Raw genomic sequence first — 10,000 nt, forward strand, 5'->3', positions numbered from 1 at the left:
CAGGCCGGGGGACGGGGCCCAGGGCCGGAGATCCCGACCCGGGGCCCGGCCGGGCCCCTGGACCCAGCCGGGGCTCCCAGGCCCGCAGGTGCAGGGGAAGCCGCCCTGGGCCCTCCGGAGCCCGCCCCGGGCACCCTGCCACGTGGCAGGACCCCAGACGGAGCCCGGGGCGGGGAGGCCGCCCTCCCCGGGTCCCCCAGGGGCCAATGAACCCAGACAGGCCTGGGGAGGCTCCCGGACACAACGGAACCCCGTCCCAGGCCTTTGGCAGTGCCGCAGGCTGGGGGACGGGGCCCAGGGCCGTAGACCCCGACCCGGGGCCCGGCCGGGCCCCTGGACCCAGCCGGGGCTCCCAGGCCCGCAGGCGCAGGGGAAGCCTCCCCGGGCCCTCCGGAGCCCGCCCCGGGCACCCTGCCATGAGGCAGGACCCCAGACGGAGCCCGGGGCAGGGAGGCCGCCCTCCCCGGGGCCCCCAGGGGCCAATGAACCCAGACAGGCCTGGGGAGGCTCCCCGGACACAACGGAACCCCGTCCCAGGCCTTTGGCAGTGCCGCAAGCTGGGGGACGGGGCCCGGGGCCAGAGACCCCGACCCGGGGCCCGGCCGGGCCCCTGGACCCAGCCAGGGCTCCCAGGCCCGCAGGCGCAGGGGAAGCTTCCCCGGGCCCTCTGGAGCCCGCCCCGGGCACCCTGCCACGTGGCAGGACCCCAGACAGAGCCCGGGGTGGGGAGGCCGCCCTCTCTGGGGCCCCCAGGGGCCAATGAACCCAGACATGCCTGGGGAGGCTCCCCGGACACAACGGAACCCCGTCCCAGGCATTTGGCAGTGCCGCAGGCCGGGGTACGGGGCCCGGGGCCCGGCTGGGCCCCTGGAGCCAGCCGGGGCTCCCAGGCCCGCAGGCGCAGGGGAAGCCTCCCCGGACCATCCGGACCCCTTGTCCAGGGCACCCTGCCACGCGGCAGTCCCCGGGACAGGACCGGGGCAGCATCCGGGCCCGTCCTGCTGCCGGCTGAGGACCGAGAGGGGTCCCAGAGTACCCTGTCCCTAGTAATCCAGAGGAAGGCTACATAGCGGTAGGGCTCCCGCCTTAACCATGGGCTCGGTGGGCTCTCTGCTTCCCGGGGGCTGGGGGACAGCGGCTGTGACTCGGGCACAGGGAACACCGACGGAGCTCTCGGGCCCGGGCGCCCCGGGGGTAGGACTGCCCGGGACCCGTGGAGCCCGACCCTGGGCACTTTGCCACGCCGTGGGCCAGAGGAGTGAAGCCTGGGAGGATGTTGCCCGGGCGTAGCCCATCTGGTCCCCGACAAAGAACCGCCAGCCCCGGAGGGGTCTTCCGGCATACCCTGCCCATACTAATCCGGAGGGAGGCTACCCCCCTTTCTTGTAACCCACGCGCTCCGAGTGACAGAGGGGACCCTAGGCCCGGACGCGCCCGGCCTCCTGGAGCCCTGGCTGGGATCCGGGAGGCAAATAGACCCTCATCGGGACTTCCAGGCCGGCCCGGCCATCTGGTCGCCCCTTTGGGAAGCATTGCGTGCGACGTGATGGCCGAGGGGAGAGGTGCAACCAGATGGACGGGACTGAAAGAACTCCCATCTGTCCAACCCCGAGCCTTCGCTCTAGGGTTCCTGCCTGCCCACGCAGGGCTCCGTGGCTCCGTGGCTGCAGGGCTCAGGGGCTGCAGGGCTCCAGGGCTCCAGGGCTCCAGGGCTGCAGGGCTGCAGGGCTCTGGTTCTGCAGGGCTCCAGGGCTCCGGGCTGAAGGGCTGAAGGGCTCCAGGGCTGCAGGGCTTTGGGGCTGCAGGCCTCGGGGGACGCCCGGGGGACCCATGGAGCCCGTCCTGGGCACTTTGCCTCGCCGCGGGCTGGAGGAGGAAGCACCCGACGCCCCGGGGAAGTGACGTCCGGGCTTGGCCCATCTGGTCCCCGCCTGAGAACCGCAATCCCCAGGAGGGGTGTCTCGGCATACCCTGCCCCTACTAATCCAGAGGAAGGCTACCCACCTTTCTTGTAACCCTCGCGCTCCGAGTGACGGAGGGGACCCTAGGCGCGGATGCGCCCGGCCTCCTGGAGCCCTGGCTGGGATCCGCGAGGCGGATGGACCCTCATCGGGACTTCCAGGCTGGTCCGGCCATCTGGTCGCCCTATTGGAAAGCATTGCGCGCGACCAGATGGCCGAGGGGAGAGGTGCAACCAGATGGACGGGACTGACAGGACTCCCATCTGTCCAACCCCAAGCCTTCGCACTAGGGTTCCCGCCTGCCCACGCAGGGATCCGTGGCTGCAGGGCTCCGGGGCTGCAGGGCTCCAGGGCTGCAGGGCTCCAGGGCTGCAGGGCTCTGGGCCTGCAGGGCTCCGGGGCTGCAGGGCTCCGGGCCTGCAGGGCTCCGGGCCTGCAGGGCTCCGGGCCTGCAGGGCTCCGGGCCTGCAGGGCTCCGGGGCTGCAGGGCTCCGGGCCTGCAGGGCTCCGGGCCTGCAGGGCTCCAGGGCTCCGGGCTGAAGGGCTCCAGGGCTGCAGGGCTTTGGGGCTGCAGGCCTCGGTGGCTGCAGGGCTCCGGGGCTGCAGGGCTCCGGGCCTGCAGGGCTCCGGGGCTGCAGGGCTCCGGGCCGCCTGCAGGGCTCCGGGCCTGCAGGGCTCCGGGCCTGCAGGGCTCCGAGCCTGCAGGGCTCCAGGGCTCCGGGCTGAAGGGCTCCAGGGCTGCAGGGCTTTGGGGCTGCAGGCCTCGGTGGACGCCCGGGGGACCCATGGAGCCCGTCCTGGGCATTTTGCCTCGCCGCGGGCTGGAGGAGGAAGCACCCAACGCCCCGGGGAAGTGACGTCCGGGCTTGGCCCATCTGGTCCCCGCCTGAGAACCGCAATCCCCAGGAGGGGTGTCCCGGCATACCCTGCCCCTACTAATCCGGAGGAAGGCTACCCACCTTTTTTGTAACCCTCGCGCTCCGAGTGACGGAGGGGACCCTAGGCGCGGATGCGCCCGGCCTCCTGGAGCCCTGGCTGGGATCCGCGAGGCGGATGGACCCTCATCGGGACTTCCAGGCTGGCCGGGCCATCTGGTCGCCCTATTGGAAAGCATTGCGCGCGACCAGATGGCCGAGGGGAGAGGTGCAACCAGATGGACGGGACTGACAGGACTCCCATCTGTCCAACCCCGAGCCTTCGCGCTAGGGTTCCCGCCTGCCCACGCAGGGCTCCGTGGCTGCAGGGCTCCAGGGCTGCAGGGCTCCAGGGCTGCAGAGCTCTAGGCCTGCAGGGCTCCGGGGCTGCAGGGCTCCGGGCCTGCAGGGCTCCGGGCCTGCAGGGCTCCGGGCCTGCAGGGCTCCGGGGCTGCAGGGCTCCGGGCCTGCAGGGCTCCGGGCCTGCAGGGCTCCAGGGCTCCGGGCTGAAGGGCTCCAGGGCTGCAGGGCTTTGGGGCTGCAGGCCTCGGTGGCTGCAGGGCTCCGGGGCTGCAGGGCTCCGGGCCTGCAGGGCTCCGGGGCTGCAGGGCTCCGGGCCGCCTGCAGGGCTCCGGGCCTGCAGGGCTCCGGGCCTGCAGGGCTCCGGGCCTGCAGGGCTCCGAGCCTGCAGGGCTCCAGGGCTCCGGGCTGAAGGGCTCCAGGGCTGCAGGGCTTTGGGGCTGCAGGCCTCGGTGGACGCCCGGGGGACCCATGGAGCCCGTCCTGGGCATTTTGCCTCGCCGCGGGCTGGAGGAGGAAGCACCCGACGCCCCGGGGAATTGACGTCCGGGCTTGGTCCATCTGGTCCCCGCCTGAGAACCGCAATCCCCAGGAGGGGTGTCCCGGCATACCCTGCCCCTACTAATCCGGAGGAAGGCTACCCACCTTTCATGTAACCCTCGCGCTCCGAGTGACGGAGGGGACCCTAGGCGCGGATGCGCCCGGCCTCCTGGAGCCCTGGCTGGGATCCGCGAGGCGGATGGACCCTCATCCGGACTTCCAGGCTGGCCCGGCCATCTGGTCGCCCTATTGGAAAGCATTGGGCGCGACCAGATGGCCGAGGGGAGAGGTGCAACCAGATGGACGGGACTGACAGGACTCCCATCTGTCCAACCCCGAGCCTTCGCGCTAGGGTTCCCGCCTGCCCACGCAGGGCTCCGTGGCTCCGTGGCTGCAGGGCTCCAGGGCTGCAGGGCTCCAGGGCTGCAGGGCTCTGGGCCTGCAGGGCTCCGGGGCTGCAGGGCTCCGGGGCTGCAGGGCTCCGGGCCTGCAGGGCTCCGGGCCTGCAGGGCTCCGGGCCTGCAGGGCTCCGGGGCTGCAGGGCTCCGGGCCTGCAGGGCTGCGGGCCTGCAGGGCTCCAGGGCTCCGGGCTGAAGGGCTCCAGGGCTGCAGGGCTTTGGGGCTGCAGGCCTTGGTGGCTGCAGGGCTCCGGGGCTGCAGGGCTCCGGGCCTGCAGGGCTCCGGGGCTGCAGGGCTCCGGGCCGCCTGCAGGGCTCCGGGCCTGCAGGGCTCCGGGCCTGCAGGGCTCCGAGCCTGCAGGGCTCCAGGGCTCCGGGCTGAAGGGCTCCAGGGCTGCAGGGCTTTGGGGCTGCAGGCCTCGGTGGACGCCCGGGGGACCCATGGAGCCCGTCCTGGGCATTTTGCCTCGCCGCGGGCTGGAGGAGGAAGCACCCGACGCCCCGGGGAAGTGACGTCCGGGCTTGGTCCATCTGGTCCCCGCCTGAGAACCGCAATCCCCAGGAGGGGTGTCCCGGCATACCCTGCCCCTACTAATCCGGAGGAAGGCTACCAACCTTTCTTGTAACCCTCGCGCTCCGAGTGACGGAGGGGACCCTAGGCGCAGGTGCACCCGGCCTCCTGGAGCCCTGGCTGGGATCCGCGAGGCGGATGGACCCTCATCCGGACTTCCAGGCTGGCCCGGCCATCTGCTCGCCCTATTGGAAAGCATTGCGCGCGACCAGATGGCCGAGGGGAGAGGTGCAACCAGATGGACGGGACTGACAGGACTCCCATCTGTCCAACCCCGAGCCTTCGCGCTAGGGTTCCCGCCTGCCCACGCAGGGCTCCGTGGCTCCGTGGCTGCAGGGCTCCAGGGCTGCAGGGCTCCAGGGCTGCAGGGCTCTGGGCCTGCAGGGCTCCGGGGCTGCAGGGCTCCGGGGCTGCAGGGCTCCGGGCCTGCAGGGCTCCGGGCCTGCAGGGCTCCGGGCCTGCAGGGCTCCGGGGCTGCAGGGCTCCGGGCCTGCAGGGCTGCGGGCCTGCAGGGCTCCAGGGCTCCGGGCTGAAGGGCTCCAGGGCTGCAGGGCTTTGGGGCTGCAGGCCTTGGTGGCTGCAGGGCTCCGGGGCTGCAGGGCTCCGGGCCTGCAGGGCTCCGGGGCTGCAGGGCTCCGGGCCGCCTGCAGGGCTCCGGGCCTGCAGGGCTCCGGGCCTGCAGGGCTCCGAGCCTGCAGGGCTCCAGGGCTCCGGGCTGAAGGGCTCCAGGGCTGCAGGGCTTTGGGGCTGCAGGCCTCGGTGGACGCCCGGGGGACCCATGGAGCCCGTCCTGGGCATTTTGCCTCGCCGCGGGCTGGAGGAGGAAGCACCCGACGCCCCGGGGAAGTGACGTCCGGGCTTGGTCCATCTGGTCCCCGCCTGAGAACCGCAATCCCCAGGAGGGGTGTCCCGGCATACCCTGCCCCTACTAATCCGGAGGAAGGCTACCAACCTTTCTTGTAACCCTCGCGCTCCGAGTGACGGAGGGGACCCTAGGCGCAGGTGCGCCCGGCCTCCTGGAGCCCTGGCTGGGATCCGCGAGGCGGATGGACCCTCATCCGGACTTCCAGGCTGGCCCGGCCATCTGCTCGCCCTATTGGAAAGCATTGCGCGCGACCAGATGGCCGAGGGGAGAGGTGCAACCAGATGGACGGGACCGACAGGACTCCCATCTGTCCAACACCGAGCCTTCGCGCTAGGGTTCCCGCCTGCCCACGCAGGGCTCAGTGGCTGCAGGGCTCCGGGGCTCCGGGGCTGCAGGGCTCCAGGGCTGCAGGGCTCCGGGCCTGCAGGGCTCCGGGCCTGCAGGGCTCCGGGCCTGCAGGGCTCCGGGGCTGCAGGGCTCCGGGCCTGCAGGGCTCCGGGGCTGCAGGGCTCCGGGCCTGCAGGGCTCCGGGCCTGCAGGGCTCCAGGGCTCCAGGGCTCCGGGCTGAAGGGCTCCAGGGCTGCAGGGCTTTGGGGCTGCAGGCCTCGGTGGCTGCAGGGCTCCGGAGCTGCAGGGCTCCGGGCCTGCAGGGCTCCGGGGCTGCAGGGCTCCGGGCCGCCTGCAGGGCTCCGGGCCTGCAGGGCTCCGGGCCTGCAGGGCTCCGGGGCTGCAGGGCTCCGGGCCTGCAGGGCTCCGGGCCTGCAGGGCTCCGAGCCTGCAGGGCTCCAGGGCTCCGGGCTGAAGGGCTCCAGGGCTGCAGGGCTTTGGGGCTGCAGGCCTCGGTGGACGCCCGGGGGGCCCATGGAGCCCGTCCTGGGCATTTTGCCTCGCCGCGGGCTGGAGGAGGAAGCACCCGACGCCCCGGGGAAGTGACGTCCGGGCTTGGCCCATCTGGTCCCCGCCTGAGAACCGCAATCCCCAGGAGGGGTGTCCCGGCATACCCTGCCCCTACTAATCCGGAGGAAGGCTACCCACCTTTTTTGTAACCCTCGCGCTCCGAGTGACGGAGGGGACCCTAGGCGCGGATGCGCCCGGCCTCCTGGAGCCCTGGCTGGGATCCGTGAGGCGGATGGACCCTCATCGGGACTTCCAGGCTGGCCCGGCCATCTGGTCGCCCTATTGGAAAGCATTGCGCGCGACCAGATGGCCGAGGGGAGAGGTGCAACCAGATGGACGGGACTGACAGGACTCCCCTCTGTCCAACCCCGAGCCTTCGCGCTAGGGTCCCCGCCTGCCCACGCAGGGCTCCGTGGCTGCAGGGCTCCATGGCTGCAGGGCTCCAGGGCTGCAGGGCTCTGGGCCTGCAGGGCTCCGGGGCTGCAGGGCTCCGGGCCTGCAGGGCTCCTGGGCTGCAGGGCTCCGGGCCTGCAGGGCTCCGGGCCTGCAGGGCTCCAGGGCTCCGGGCTGAAGGGCTCCAGGGCTGCAGGGCTTTGGGGCTGCAGGCCTCGGTGGCTGCAGGGCTCCGGGGCTGCAGGGCTCCGGGCCTGCAGGGCTCCGGGGCTGCAGGGCTCCGGGCCGCCTGCAGGGCTCCGGGCCTGCAGGGCTCCGGGCCTGCAGGGCTCCGAGCCTGCAGGGCTCCAGGGCTCCGGGCTGAAGGGCTCCAGGGCTGCAGGGCTTTGGGGCTGCAGGCCTCAGTGGACGCCCGGGGGACCCATGGAGCCCGTCCTGGGCATTTTGCCTCGCCGCGGGCTGGAGGAGGAAGCACCCGACGCCCCGGGGAAGTGACGTCCAGGCTTGGCCCATCTGGTCCCCGCCTGAGAACCGCAATCCCCAGGAGGGGTGTCCCGGCATACCCTGCCCCTACTAATCCGGAGGAAGGCTACCCACCTTTCTTGTAACCCTCGCGCTCCGAGTGACGGAGGGGACCCTACGCGCGGATGCGCCCGGCCTCCTGGAGCCCTGGCTGGGATCCGCGAGGCGGATGGACCCTCATCGGGACTTCCAGGCTGGCCCGGCCATCTGGTCGCCCTATTGGAAAGCATTGCGCGCGACCAGATGGCCGAGGGGAGAGGTGCAACCAGATGGACGGGACTGACAGGACTCCCATCTGTCCAACCCCGAGCCTTCGCGCTAGGGTTCCCGCCTGCCCACGCAGGGCTCCGTGGCTGCAGGGCTCCGGGGCTCCGGGGCTGCAGGGCTCCAGGGCTGCAGGGCTGCAGGGCCTGCAGGGCTCCGGGGCTGCAGGGCTCCGGGCCTGCAGGGCTCCGGGGCTGCAGGGCTCCGGGCCTGCAGGGCTCCGGGCTTGCAGGGCTCCAGGGCTCCGGGCTGAAGGGCTCCAGGGCTGCAGGGCTTTGGGGCTGCAGGCCTCGGTGGCTGCAGGGCTCCGGGGCTGCAGGGCTCCGGGCCTGCAGGGCTCCGGGGCTGCAGGGCTCCGGGCCGCCTGCAGGGCTCCGGGCCTGCAGGGCTCCGAGCCTGCAGGGCTCCAGGGCTCCGGGCTGAAGGGCTCCAGGGCTGCAGGGCTTTGGGGCTGCAGGCCTCGGGGGACGCCCGGGGGACCCATGGAGCCCGTCCTGGGCACTTTGCCTTGCCGCGGGCTGGAGGAGGAAGCACCCGACGCCCCGGGGAAGTGACGTCCGGGCTTGGCCCATCTGGTCCCCGCCTGAGAACCGCAATCCCCAGGAGGGGTGTCTCGGCATACCCTGCCCCTACTAATCCGGAGGAAGGCTACCCACCTTTCTTGTAACCCTCGCGCTCCGAGTGACGGAGGGGACCCTAGGCGCGGATGCGCCCGGCCTCCTGGAGCCCTGGCTGGGATCCGCGAGGCGGATGGACCCTCATCGGGACTTCCAGGCTGGTCCGGCCATCTGGTCGCCCTATTGGAAAGCATTGCGCGCGACCAGATGGCCGAGGGGAGAGGTGCAACCAGATGGACGGGACTGACAGGACTCCCATCTGTCCAACCCCAAGCCTTCGCGCTAGGGTTCCCGCCTGCCCACGCAGGGATCCGTGGCTGCAGGGCTCCGGGGCTGCAGGGCTCCAGGGCTGCAGGGCTCTGGGCCTGCAGGGCTCCGGGGCTGCAGGGCTCTGGGCCTGCAGGGCTCCGGGCCTGCAGGGCTCCGGGCCTGCAGGGCTCCGGGGCTGCAGGGCTCCGGGCCTGCAGGGCTCCGGGCCTGCAGGGCTCCGGGCCTGCAGGGCTCCAGGGCTCCGGGCTGAAGGGCTCCAGGGCTGCAGGGCTTTGGGGCTGCAGGCCTCGGTGGCTGCAGGGCTCCGGGGCTGCAGGGCTCCGGGCCTGCAGGGCTCCGGGGCTGCAGGGCTCCGGGCTGCCTGCAGGGCTCCGGGCCTGCAGGGCTCCGGGCCTGCAGGGCTCCGGGGCTGCAGGGCTCCTGGCCTGCAGGGCTCCGGGCCTGCAGGGCTCCGAGCCTGCAGGGCTCCAGGGCTCCGGGCTGAAGGGCTCCAGGGCTGCAGGGCTTTGGGGCTGCAGGCCTCGGTGGACGCCCGGGGGACCCATGGAGCCCGTCCTGGGCATTTTGCCTCGCCGCGGGCTGGATGAGGAAGCACCCAACGCCCCGGGGAAGTGACGTCCGGGCTTGGCCCATCTGGTCCCCGCCTGAGAACCGCAATCCCCAGGAGGGGTGTCCCGGCATACCCTGCCCCTACTAATCCGGAGGAAGGCTACCCACCTTTTTTGTAACCCTCGCGCTCCGAGTGATGGAGGGGACCCTAGGCGCGGATGCGCCCGGCCTCCTGGAGCCCTGGCTGGGATCCGCGAGGCGGATGGACCCTCATCGGGACTTCCAGGCTGGCCCGGCCATCTGGTCGCCCTATTGGAAAGCATTGCGCGCGACCAGATGGCCGAGGGGAGAGGTGCAACCAGATGGACGGGACTGACAGGACTCCCATCTGTCCAACCCCGAGCCTTCGCGCTAGGGTTCCCGCCTGCCCACGCAGGGCTCCGTGGCCGCAGGGCTCCGGAGCTGCAGGGCTCCAGGGCTGCAGGGCTCTGGGCCTACAGGGCTCCGGGGCTGCAGGGCTCCGGGCCTGCAGGGCTCCGGGCCTGCAGGGCTCCGGGCCTGCAGGGCTCCGGGCCTGCAGGGCTCCGGGCCTGCAGGGCTCCAGGGCTCCGGGCTGAAGGGCTCCAGGGCTGCAGGGCTTTGGGGCTGCAGGCCTCAGTGGCTGCAGGGCTCCGGGCCTGCAGGGCTCCGGGGCTGCAGGGCTCCGGGCCTGCAGGGCTCCGGGCCTGCAGGGCTCCAGGGCTCCGGGCTGAAGGGCTCCAGGGCTGCAGAGCTTTGGGGCTGCAGGCCTCGGTGGACGCCCGGGGGACCCATGGAGCCCGTCCTGGGCACTTTGCCTCGCTGCGGGCTGGAGGAGGGAGCACCCGACGCCCCGGGGAAGTGTCGTCCGGGCTTTGCCCATCTGGTCCCCGCCTGAGAACCGCAATCCCCAGGAGGGGT

The sequence above is a fragment of the Triturus cristatus genome, chromosome 7 (genome assembly GCF_964204655.1).
Source record: "Triturus cristatus chromosome 7, aTriCri1.1, whole genome shotgun sequence".
NCBI lineage: Eukaryota > Metazoa > Chordata > Amphibia > Caudata > Salamandridae > Triturus > Triturus cristatus.